The sequence below is a fragment of the Spermophilus citellus genome (genome assembly GCF_964194105.1).
Source record: "Spermophilus citellus genome assembly, chromosome: 14".
In the NCBI taxonomy this organism is placed as follows: Eukaryota; Metazoa; Chordata; class Mammalia; order Rodentia; family Sciuridae; genus Spermophilus; species Spermophilus citellus.
The window spans coordinates 31,904,106-31,915,824 of NC_138194.1; positions in this window are offsets into that span (position 1 = coordinate 31,904,106).

The following is an 11,719-nucleotide window of genomic DNA, read 5'->3' on the forward strand; positions in this document are numbered from 1 at the left end:
TTTAACTTAACAAAAGCTTTGATTTCAAGTGTATATATGTCAGAAGCTAAAGTTGAAGTAGTTTATTTCCTCTCTGTTTTGCATCAATGCAGATTTCTAATTACTGTTTTAATTGCCTCCAATGTCATCAATTACAATATTAAAGTCAGAAGCTGTAAGACAATACACTTTCGTGGTTCATTACCATGGTTCTTATTTATTTTGAAAACAAACAGAATTAATGAAAAGAATCTATTTTCTTTGAAAGTACTCTTTGGGGCTTTATTTTTAAAAATTTGTTTAATTTTCTCCTGCTAAAGAAAAACCTCGAAAATATTGACATCTTTTATTGGTCTATAAAGATATTGTTCTTTCGTCTTGGTCATTTTTCCCACTGCTGTATCCCGGAAAAGGGACTGTTTCTTTTTCCAATTTCTTACCACAGCAAAAATGATAATAGATAATAATAGTGGAACTCTCACTATGAGCTAGGCTTTATTTTTAATTTTTATTTTTTTGTCACATATCTGGAAAAGCATTTTACCACTGAGGGGGATCCTCAATCCATTTAAGGCCTTTCAATGTATTTATCCAGGTTACTTTAAAAACAACTAATTAATTTCAAAATAAGTGGGAGGTCCTAATTCCCCCTCTCCAATCTGGGGACTGAATCCAGGGACACTTTGTCACTGAGCTAAAAACCCCAGTCCTTTTTATTTTTTATTTTCAGCTAGGGTCTCCTTAAGTTGCTGAGGCTGGCCTTGAATTAATTAATTAAGTAAGTAAGTAATTAGTTAATTTTTTGTGGTGCTGGAAATTGAACCCAGGGCCTTGTACATGTGAGGCAAGCACTCTACTAACTGAGCTATATATCCAGCCCTGTCCTTGAATTTTTGATCCTCCTGCCTCAGCCTCCCAAATTGCTGGGATCATAGAAAGGTGCCACCAAGCCTGGCAGGAAGGTCCTAATTTTATGCCTAGTTTACAGATAAGAGAGTTGACATTTACAGACATAAAATGTGCTTTAGTCAAGGTCAAACACTCTGTAAGAAGCAGAGTCTGAATGTGAACTCCTACTGTCAGAGGTTTTATCACTAATGAATTTGTCTTTCAACATTTTTTTGAGAATTTTAAGGTGGCACGATCATTCATCATTTAAGTCTCTTGTTACTTTCCTATGGCTTAACCGCCCTCAAGTCTATATGAAAGTTTTCTGTAAATTTAGAAATAACTTCCCATTTATGCACTGGAGAGAGAGAGACTGTCCTACAACATAGTGTCTCTTGGATTCCAGCATTCACGGGAGGGATCTCATTCTCTCACCAAACCAACCTGGTCACTCCAGTACTTGGCCCCAGCTGCCACTCAGGGAACATTAAAACCCATTAAATCCCAAGTTTTTGATTCTGTGATTCCTTAATTTGACACGGGTGCATTCAAATAGGATAGAAATCATAATCTAAAGCCTAAATATCCTTTATCTATTTTCATATACATATGGAAACATACTGGCACATATTTCAAACACTGTGATTATTCACCTATTTCTTTTCTCAAAAGATTAGACTTCTAAAAACATAATAATTATTTCAGAGTTAACAGAAGTAATATGTTTATTGCTCAATTTTAGTTTTTTTTCTCAGAGCTACACCCCCAACCCTTTTTATTTTTTTAATTTTAAGACAGTGCCTCTCTAAGTGCCCTGGGGTGGCCTCAAACTTGTGATCTTCCTGTCTCTGTCTCCTGAGTCACTGGGATTATAGGTGACTGTCAACACACCTGGCCTCAGTTGGCTTTTGTAGGTGTTTCACATCTGGAATAGTAGTGCAAAAGGGCTTTAGCAATGAAGCAGGTGCATTCACCTATTTTATACCTAAGTTCTCAACATGGAAGCCTGGCTTGCCTTTCATTTCTCTTAAGTTATATGCTTTTAAAAGGACCTAATAGCCACATGTGTTCGATTTTTTAAAATAAGGTAAATATCCCCATGGCAGTCATTGAATACCATTCTTAATCAATTGTTTCCAACTCCTTTCATTAGACTCAGGGGAATTTAAATTGGCATTCCTTACTTTCTCAGGACAATGCCATACATGATTTTGTGATGCTTCATTTGAAGCAGAAGTGAATTTTAATACCCCAAAGATGTCTGATAACAGTTCAAACCACTGTGAACTTAATTATGCAATTAGAAATTAGATTTAAAAGAAGCCAAAGGGTGAATTTAAAGGATTTTTGTATTTAGGGGAAAAAAATCTGTCTATGGTTTAATTTTTTCCCAGAAATATTTTTAAAATGGTTTGCCAAAATAAGTTAAATAAAATTTGATACCGTGCTGTATCTACTACTTTTATTACTCTACTGTCTAAGTTGCCTAGGAAACGGATTAAACTTACTTAGTGCTTATAATGATCTCCAAAGGAAAATACTTCATTTATCACAGACTCCTTTATTAACTAAATTTAAATTTTTTCCCCAAGGCAAAATATTCCTGGGATAGGATTTTCAAAGTATCTCAATGGGTAGGAAAGTGTATATTAGCATTTGATCATGACGTCCATGAAGTAATTAATAAGACAGTAATGACTTGGAAAGAGTCACTTGGATAAATTTAGGATATTTTTTTGGTATAAAGTATCTTAAAGTCGACTACTTTGAAATAAAGAGTTGATATTTTTTTCTGGTGATAGTTGGCAAATGTTCTAACACTGAACCACATCCCAGCCCCATCTTTTATGATAGAAATCAAGCATTTGTATTTTGTTATTCTGGAAAGCAAAATTTTTGAAAGGGATAATCTAAGGTATTTTAATATTGGTTCAAATGCTACTGTTAGCTGATATTTATAGTATTTTATAATTATAAGTTTTCAGATACTTAGCCTAAATAGTAAGGTACTTTTCTCATGGTTAGTCATGGCTGCCAGGCAGGTAATCTAGGGAGAAAAAATATATATATATATATAATTATATATATTTATATTTATATATATAATATATATTTATATATAAAATTAAGTAGAACAAAATTATCAGGCTCTGTTTATGCTGTTTGAACCTCATTAAAATGAATTCAATATAATATTAAATTCAAAATAAAAGTTCAGAGACTGGGGTAGAGTGTTTGCTTAGCATGGCAAGGCCCTAGGTTGAATCCTAAGCACTGCAAGGGAAAAAAAAAGAAATATATATATATGTAGGAGGGGAAGAATGTTACTTAGAGGGCCTTTAACTTAGGAATATTTGGTATCTCAAACTGATCTGAGGCTTCCCCTTGTTTGTACAAGTCTTCTGATTTGAACAACTTTGAGAAAACCTTGAAATCATACATAATCTGAGTGTTTTAAGGTGGAAATTTAGGGGAACTAATTCTAACAGAAGTCTTAACCCTATTAACCATATTATTGAAATTACTCTGATGGAAATTTATCTGGCTTTATAGGTATAGTTTTCAAAACAAAACAAAACAAAATGCCTGCCTTTTTTTTTTTTTCCCCTCAGGGAAGACATTTACTAATTCATGCTGAGGACAGAGGCATTTGCTTGGGAGGGGTGCCATGGTGAGGTGGGTAAGGAGGACAGGGAAAGTGAAAGAGGAGTGGGAAGGCATTGATAAATTTTTTAGTTGCTTCAAAGCTAGAATTGACCTTATCACCAAGGAAGAGAACAACCTCTGAGATTTCTTGCAACCTATTTAGTACTGCATAATCTAGTTATTGCAGGGATCAATTAACCTTCTGACACTTGTCTCAAAGATAAAAACATGGTGCCATTGGGAAAATGTTTTCTTAGTTTCCAGGCACCAGCAATCCAAAGAGAATTGTAGCAAATTGGGCCCAGTGTGTTTTCTATATTATTTATAGAAAAGTTTTAAATGAACTTAAAGCTAATATTAGGAATACCTTTAATTTGTAAAAATTCAACTGTCCTGATGTCTTCCTACATGCCTTGAAAGCTAATATACTTTCCTGTCTCTCTTAGCTTCATTCTTTCATTCTCATCACTTTAGCAGTTTGGGGACCAAATTCTTTTTTTTTTTTTTTTAGAGAGAGAGAGAGAGAAATTTTTAATATTTAGTTTACGGTGGAAACAATATCTTTATTTTATTTTTATGTGGTGCTGAGGATCAAACCCAGCGCCCCGTGCATGCCAGGCGAGCGTACTGCTTGAGCCACTTCCCCAGCCCTTGGGGACCAAATTCTGGCGACCACTACCACTGATAATACTGTGGGAAGAAAGCAGGATTGGAGGAAAATCTCTGGCATATTAAAAATAAAAGATAGATTGCCATAACTGAATACATCCTTGTCATATATGTTGTGTTTATATTTGAAAATTTAGGCTTACAACCCATAAATATATAATGCTATGTAATTGTGCTTCTTACACTAGAATTATAAGATTTTTCAAAAACAGAAATTCCTGGTGCACAATACAGACCATGGGCTAGAAATAAGACATGTGCTTAAGTTGAATGAATATCTTTATTCAATTCTTCTGGAATAAATGCAGGTCAGTAAATGCGTAGACGTTGGAGATATACTGGTCACTGAGTATCTGCACGGAATTCGTCCTGGGATTTGTGTGGACCAAAATCTGTGGATGCTGAAGTCCCATAGAGAAAATGACTCAGAATTTGTATAGAGCCAGCACACATCCTCATGAGTACTTTAAATCATCTCTAGATTATTTATAATGCCTAATATATAGTGACTGCTATGTAAATACTTTAATATATTGTTTAGGGAATAATGATAAAAAAGTCTACATATTTGGTAAAGATGCAACTTTTTTCTTTTTTTAAAATTCTTTTATTTGTTCTTTATAGATATACATGATAGTAGAGTGTATTCTGACATATCATACCTACGCGGAGTATAGCTTATTCTTATTAGGATCCCATTCTTGTGGTGGAACATGATGTGGGGTTTCACTGGTCGTGTATTCATATATGAACATAGGAAAGTTATGTCACGTTCATTCCACTGTCTTTCTTATTCTCATCCCCTCTTTGCTTCTCTCCCACTTTGTCTAATCCACCAAACTTCTGTTCTTCCCTCCCTGCCCCTCCCCATTATTGTGTGTTGGCATCTGCATACCAGGGAGCATTCAAACTTTGTTTTTTGGGGGATTGACCTTTTTCACTTAGCATAATAGTCTACAGATTCATCCATTTACTGGCAAAAGTCATACGGTCATTCATTCTTTTTTAGGCTGAGTAATAGTCCATTGTATATATGTACTAAGTTTTCTTTGTCCATTCATCTGTTGAAAGGCACCTAGGTTGGTTCCATAGCTTAGCTATTGTGAATTGAGCTGCTATAAACATTGATGTGGCTGTGTCACTATCGTATGCTGATTTTTAAGTCCTTTGGGTAAAGATTTTTCTTTGTAATATTAGCAATCTGTGGTTATTTGAGTCTTCTGAGGTGGAACCCCTGGATATGGAGGGACTATTCTACTAGGCAAAGTTCTAATTTGGGGGACTGGGGCTGTGGCTCAGTGGCAGAGCACTTGCCTAGCATGTGTGAGGCACTGTGTTCAATCCTTAGTACTGCATACAGAAAATAAACAAAATAAAGGCAAGCTGTCCACCTACAACTACAAAAAATATAAGATAAAATTAATTTGAAAAAGTTCGAATTTGGGTCTCTTTGTGAATGTAAAGCCTGGGTCTCATGGGCAACAAGGCCATATGCAGGAGTCTTTGGGATTAAGTTCATGAGGTAGAAGTAGGCAGGGGAAAGGGAGAGAAGGTAGAAAAAAGAGAGTTTGAGTTCCCATCAACTGAATAAAGCTCAGATTTCAAGAGGACTGGCAAGAGGTGAGGTATTATCATGATCTAGAGGTCTTATCATGATCTAGACAGTCAACGAAGTAATCTTGGTACACAGACTTGGATTAGATTTGGGAGTTCATGATTATGGGAGAGAAAAATAATTTTATGTCAGGATAACAAAACCACTGCAACATCCACGAGAAGTACTTGTGTTCACTGACTAACTAAGACAGTGGTCAAGCCGGGTGCTTTCTTTTCTCTGCCCTTATTTGAAACACTTTCCTGTAAATGGCAATTAGGACCAAGAAGACCAGGAACTCTTGTACAGAGGGAAAGAAGCCGTGCTCTGGGGCAGGAGCTTATTTGAGAGCAACAAGTGCTCTTCTCTAGGAAGCACCATTCCGGAAGCTGGGAGTGAGGTCCAGTGTTGGAGTGGCGGTCCACATCCAGACGTAAATGCTTGCTTGTTGTCTACCAGTAGAGCTGCTGCTTTATCCTGGGAAATCCTGCTCAGCTGTCACCTCTGAGAACAATTCCTACCCTTTAGACAATGATGCCTTTCTATTGACTACTTACCTATTTTATCCATCCTTGTCCTTAATGAGGCAGAATTCTCATCATCTGTGGATACTACTGTCTACTGACAGAGCGAGTTGCTGAGGGCCAGGGTGGAGCTTACACTTTTGGGTTCCTTGGTGTATACAGCAATGATTATCCATGGTATCCACCTCCAGGGATTCTCTGAGGATCATGAAGTCAGAGGCTTGGCAGTGCTTGATAGGTTTCCACCCCCTGGAGTTGGCAAGAATGGAGTTTGAAGAAAGGCAAAAGGTTGTATAGAATATTACTGTTTTGATATTTTTTCAATTATTACTCTATTAGAAGTACTGCTCTATTTATAAGAGATTGCTGGGAGGTGTAAGAGGAAGGGGAAAGAGCACTCATTCAGGAAGAGGTTCATCTTGGTTCTAGTTCTGTTCTGTCCTCAGCTGTTTGATCCTGGATGAGTCACTGAACAGGTCAGGGGTTTGGTTTTCCATCTATAGGTTGAAGATGTTAGGATGCTTCAAAACCCATTTAAAACTCTGCGCTTACTCCCGTGGCTCTCAGGGAACCTCCACTAGGCAGTTACATACTATCAAAATGGGGCTTCCAGATTTCCCGGAAATAATCCTGGGAGCCTTCACTTTGGGGGCAAATCTCATGTTCCCCTTGTTCTGATGTCTCAGATTGAGTGTGAAAGGAGGGCAGACAGTGTCTGGATTGTGGAACTCTTAAAACTCCAACTCTGGTGGGGCGTGGTGGCACATGCCCCGTAATCTCAGCAATTTGAGAGGCCGAGACAAGAGGATGGCAAGTTTGAGGCCAGCCTCAGCAACTTATCGAGGCCCTGAGCAATTTGGTAAGGCCCTGAACAACTTGGTAAGACCCTGTCTCAAATAAATAAATAAATAAATAAATAGATAAATAAATAAATAAAAAAAAATAAAAATAAAAAAGGTCTGGGGATGTGGCTCAGTAATAAAGCACTCCTGGGTTCAGATCCTCTCCTACCCCCAAATCAGAACAAAACAAAATTCTGCAACTCTGAGTTATATTTGAGCTCCCTGTTGTGTGGTTGTATGGAACCGTACTACTTTTTGGCTTTTAAAGCATGAGACTGGCCCTGCTATGGGGAGTCATGATTATCTTCAAATTCTTCCCTTTCTACCCATCTCTTGATAGCTAGAGAGTCGGCATGAATCTAGGGAGCAGAGAGAGAAGCTTTGTGTTGGCTCTCACAGCCTCTCTGTTGAGTGCAACAGATTCCATGATCTCCCAAATCCTTTCTATGCAAACATACTGTGGTTTCAGGCAAGCTACTGAGGCCACAGTGTGCAGAATGGATTTCGAGAGACCTGCCAGGGAGGCTGACACTGGCATTGAGGCGCGAGGTGTTGAAAACCTGAATGGGGGGTTGGCAGTGGGAATGGAAGGGTGCAGATGGATACAAAGACCATTTGAAGGAAAGATCAACACAGTTTAGTGACTAGCAGGAGATCCTGGATGAAGGAAAGGAATGAATGAAAGACGACTGTGACCTTTCAGAGTTGGAATTGCCACTACCCAGCTATGTGGCTTTGAAAATGCACTCATACACACTGGATTTCAGATTTTGAAAATTAAGATGACTGATCAGAAGAGTACAAGAGAAAAGCAGTGGATGGGGGCTGTTTTCAGGGAGAATTGTGAATACTTTAAGAGACATGGTGAGACACTTAAGTAGAATCATATGGGAGAGTTAGAAATGCCCATCTATGAACCCAGGAACAAAGTACAGGCTAAAAATACATGTTGGGAGATTGCATGTGGAAAGTGGTTTGGGGATATAAACAGCAGAACTGTGCCTGAGGACTGAGTTTGGAAAAAAGCACTTCTTTTTGGCATGGGAGAATCCAGGAAAATTTTAGAAGACCTGATTGCCAGTTGATTCAAATATTAGGAGTTATTTTAAAAATGCAGAGAGTTGAGTTTAACAGTGAATTAGTAATTTTCTTAGCATTAATCTTGGTCTCTTTGTCATTATCTATTTGGCTCTGTTTGTATCCTTGCCTCTCTCCTTTTACTTCTGCTTCTCTTAATCTCTTCCTTCTTATTGTGATATAATAGTGTGCTAGTCAGCTTTCTGTTACTATAACAAAAAACCTGAAATAATCAGTTTATAAAGAGTAAAGGTTCATTTTGGATTAGTTTTAGAAGTTCCAGTTTGTGACTGGTTGGTCCCATTGCTTTGGGCTTGTGGCAAGGCAGCACATCATGGCTGACGCCAAATTTCTCCCTTCATGGTCAGGAAGCAAAAGAGAAGACATGGAAAGGGCCAGTGTTCCTGACTCCCACTTTTTATTTTGGGGAACTGGGACTCAAATCCAGGACGTTGTGCATCTAGGCAAGTACTCTAGTGCCCCTTACACAGGGACATCAAGTGACTTTAACATGGAGGCCTTTGGGGGACATTCTAAATATAAACTATAGCAAACAAAACTTACCATATGTAATTGTACTACTGAGTGCCATTTTGTTACTCACAATGCTGTGTAACTATGGCCACCATCTAGTTCCAGGTCATTTTCATCACCTCAAAAGGCAACCTCACCCAGATAGGGATAACCCTACACCCATAAAAGCCATTCCACTCTCCAATTCTTGCTCCCCATGGCTCCTGACAAACTCAAATCTACTTATTGTCTGTACGGATTGACTTATTCTGGACATTTTTAATAAACAAAATTACAAAAAATTGTGGCCTTTTGTGCTCAACTTCCTTCACTTGGCATAGAGTTTCCAAGTCCACCCACACTGTAGCAAGTAGTGGTACATCATGGTTTATGGTTGAATAATATTTCATTGTATGTACATACCACATTTTGTTTATCCATCTGTTATGCTCATTTGGACTTTTCCCACCTTTTGACTATAAGAAATAATGTTACTATAAATATTTGTGTAAAAGGTTTTGTGTGGATATTGATTTTCATTCCTATATACCTAGAAGAGAATTGTTGGGCCATATGGTCATTTTATCCTTATTGAAGACTCTTCAAACTGTTTTCTATACGTGCTGAACCCTCTAACATTTCCATCAGCAAAATAGGAGGGTTTTAGTTTTTCCACATCATTACCCATTTTTATTATTATTTGCAGGGCTGGAGGTTGATATCAGTTTTAAAATTCTAGCCATCCTAATGGCTGTGATGGAGTATATCATGTTAGAATTGATTTTCATTTGCTTAATAGCTAATGACATTGAACATCTCTTCAAGTGCTTGTTGGCAATTTATACAGTTTTGGAGAAATGTCTATCCATTTCCTTTGCACAGTTGTTGCCAAGTTGTAAAAATTCTTTATATATATATATATATATATATATATATATATATATATATATATTAGTTTTAGATGGACACAATATCCTAATTTTTATGTGGTACTGAGGATCGAACCCAGTGCCTCGCGCATGCCAGGAGAGCACGCTACCGCTTGAGTGACATCCCCAGCCCATAAGAATTCTTTACACAGTGTGGATGCTACATGTTACTGTCTGTATGGATTGACTTATTCTGGACATTGTGGATACTAGATGCTTCACAGCTGTGAAGGAAAAGTGGAAGTGAACCTGGTGAAGAGCCCTTGAGAAGACATTTCTAGGCAGAGAACACAGTGTATAAATGCTCTAGAGGTTTTTTTTTTTTTTAGGTTGCCATAATAAACTACTATAGACTGGGTGATGAAAATTGATTTTGTAACAGTCTTGGAGTCCAGCATCAGGGGGAATGCCATGGGTGGGTTCTGATGACAGCTGTCTTCCAGGTTAGTGGAGAACTGCTCACTCCCTGTATCTCCAAATGGGGGAAGGGCTAGCAAGCGACACTAATCCCCATCATGAGGGCCCCACCCACATCTAAACCTAATTCCCTCTCAAAGGCCCCTCACCAAATACCTTCATAATAAGGGTTAAGACTTCAACATTTTGCATCTGAGCAGACACACCTGGGAAGGCTCTGTGGGGAAAACAGACAAGATGAGTGAGGCCCTGAGGCCAGATCTCTGCTGCTGGATCCCAGGGATCACAGAGGGGGGCAGTTCTGGGGAGGCTGTGGGGAGAGGGGGAGAGGGCAGCACAGGAACCAGAGGATGAAGACCAACACTTTTCAATCCCAGGTGTTGGAAAGGATTCACCGAGATCTTGTAAAAATGCAAATTCTTATTTAGTAGATCTGGAAAGGGGCTGAGAGTCTGCATTTCTGAAAAATTTCCAGGGGATAGCAATACAGCCAAACCATTGGGTTGCAAAAGAGCCTGCTAAGGATACTGATGTCTTCTAGGAGCAAAAAAAGTAATTAACTGGTTTCAAAATCAGAGTGATGAGAATGACTTTGAGTTTTAAAAAGATCCCTGTAGTTGTTCAGTGGAAAATATATTGAAACAGGTTTAAAAAAAAAAAGGAGAAAAAGAGTGAGTGGTGGGATTAATCACGGCTAAGTAAATTAAAGCCTGCATATTCATATGATGGAAGGTTCTACAAAAAAATTAACAATAATGACTCCAAAGACATTTTCCTGGCATGAAACAAATGTTTTTGACATAATGCTAAATATATAAATCAGAAATCAACCTTGTATATGCAAATTGGTTTCAATTTTGCAAAACAATATGTATTAGACGAATGCACTCATTTGCTACATTGAACTTAAGAGGTGGAATGACGGGTGATTTTTGTCTTCATTTCCACTATCTTTTTTTTTTTTTTTTAGGTGTGGGGTGGTGGTATTAGAAACTAAGCCAAGGGCTTTGCTTTGTATCATTTCCTTTCCATTTTTACTCTGATATTTTATTTATTTGGATTGCTTTCCAGACCAAAACTGAACATGGCCCAAGTTATCAAACACCTGGAGATTTCTGTGAATCTTGAATGAACCTCTACAGAACTGCAGCTCTAATACAGTAAATAGGAACCCGGTAGAGTTAATTTCCTGGCCCCCCTGAAGGTGCCTCGGCTGCTGCTGGTTGTCAATTTCACATATGCAATTTCTCTCCATTCAGAGCTGACAGCTTGGATTTTCCCCTCCATTGTAGTAGTTGTTCTGTCTTCTGGCTTCCCCAGGCTTGCATTTGGTAACCTTTGCCCTTTTATTTGGTACAAGCCAAAATGCCATCTTTGGAAAACTAATGTACCAGAGAAAATGGTAGCACGAAGCCACGTAACCTACTGTTCTTTTTCCTTTCTGTTTTCGAAGGTTATTATTAGAGCTCATTTGAGAGAATTTTAGATCCATTCAAAGTATCATGGGTTTAAATTTTTTTTTTCTAATGGAAGCAGAGCTTTTGATGTTTGGGTTTAGAAAGCTGCCTGGCTTCTTTAGAGTTCGAATTTTCATACATTGGCACAATTGATCAAAGACTTTATTTTAAGACAGAAAAGGCA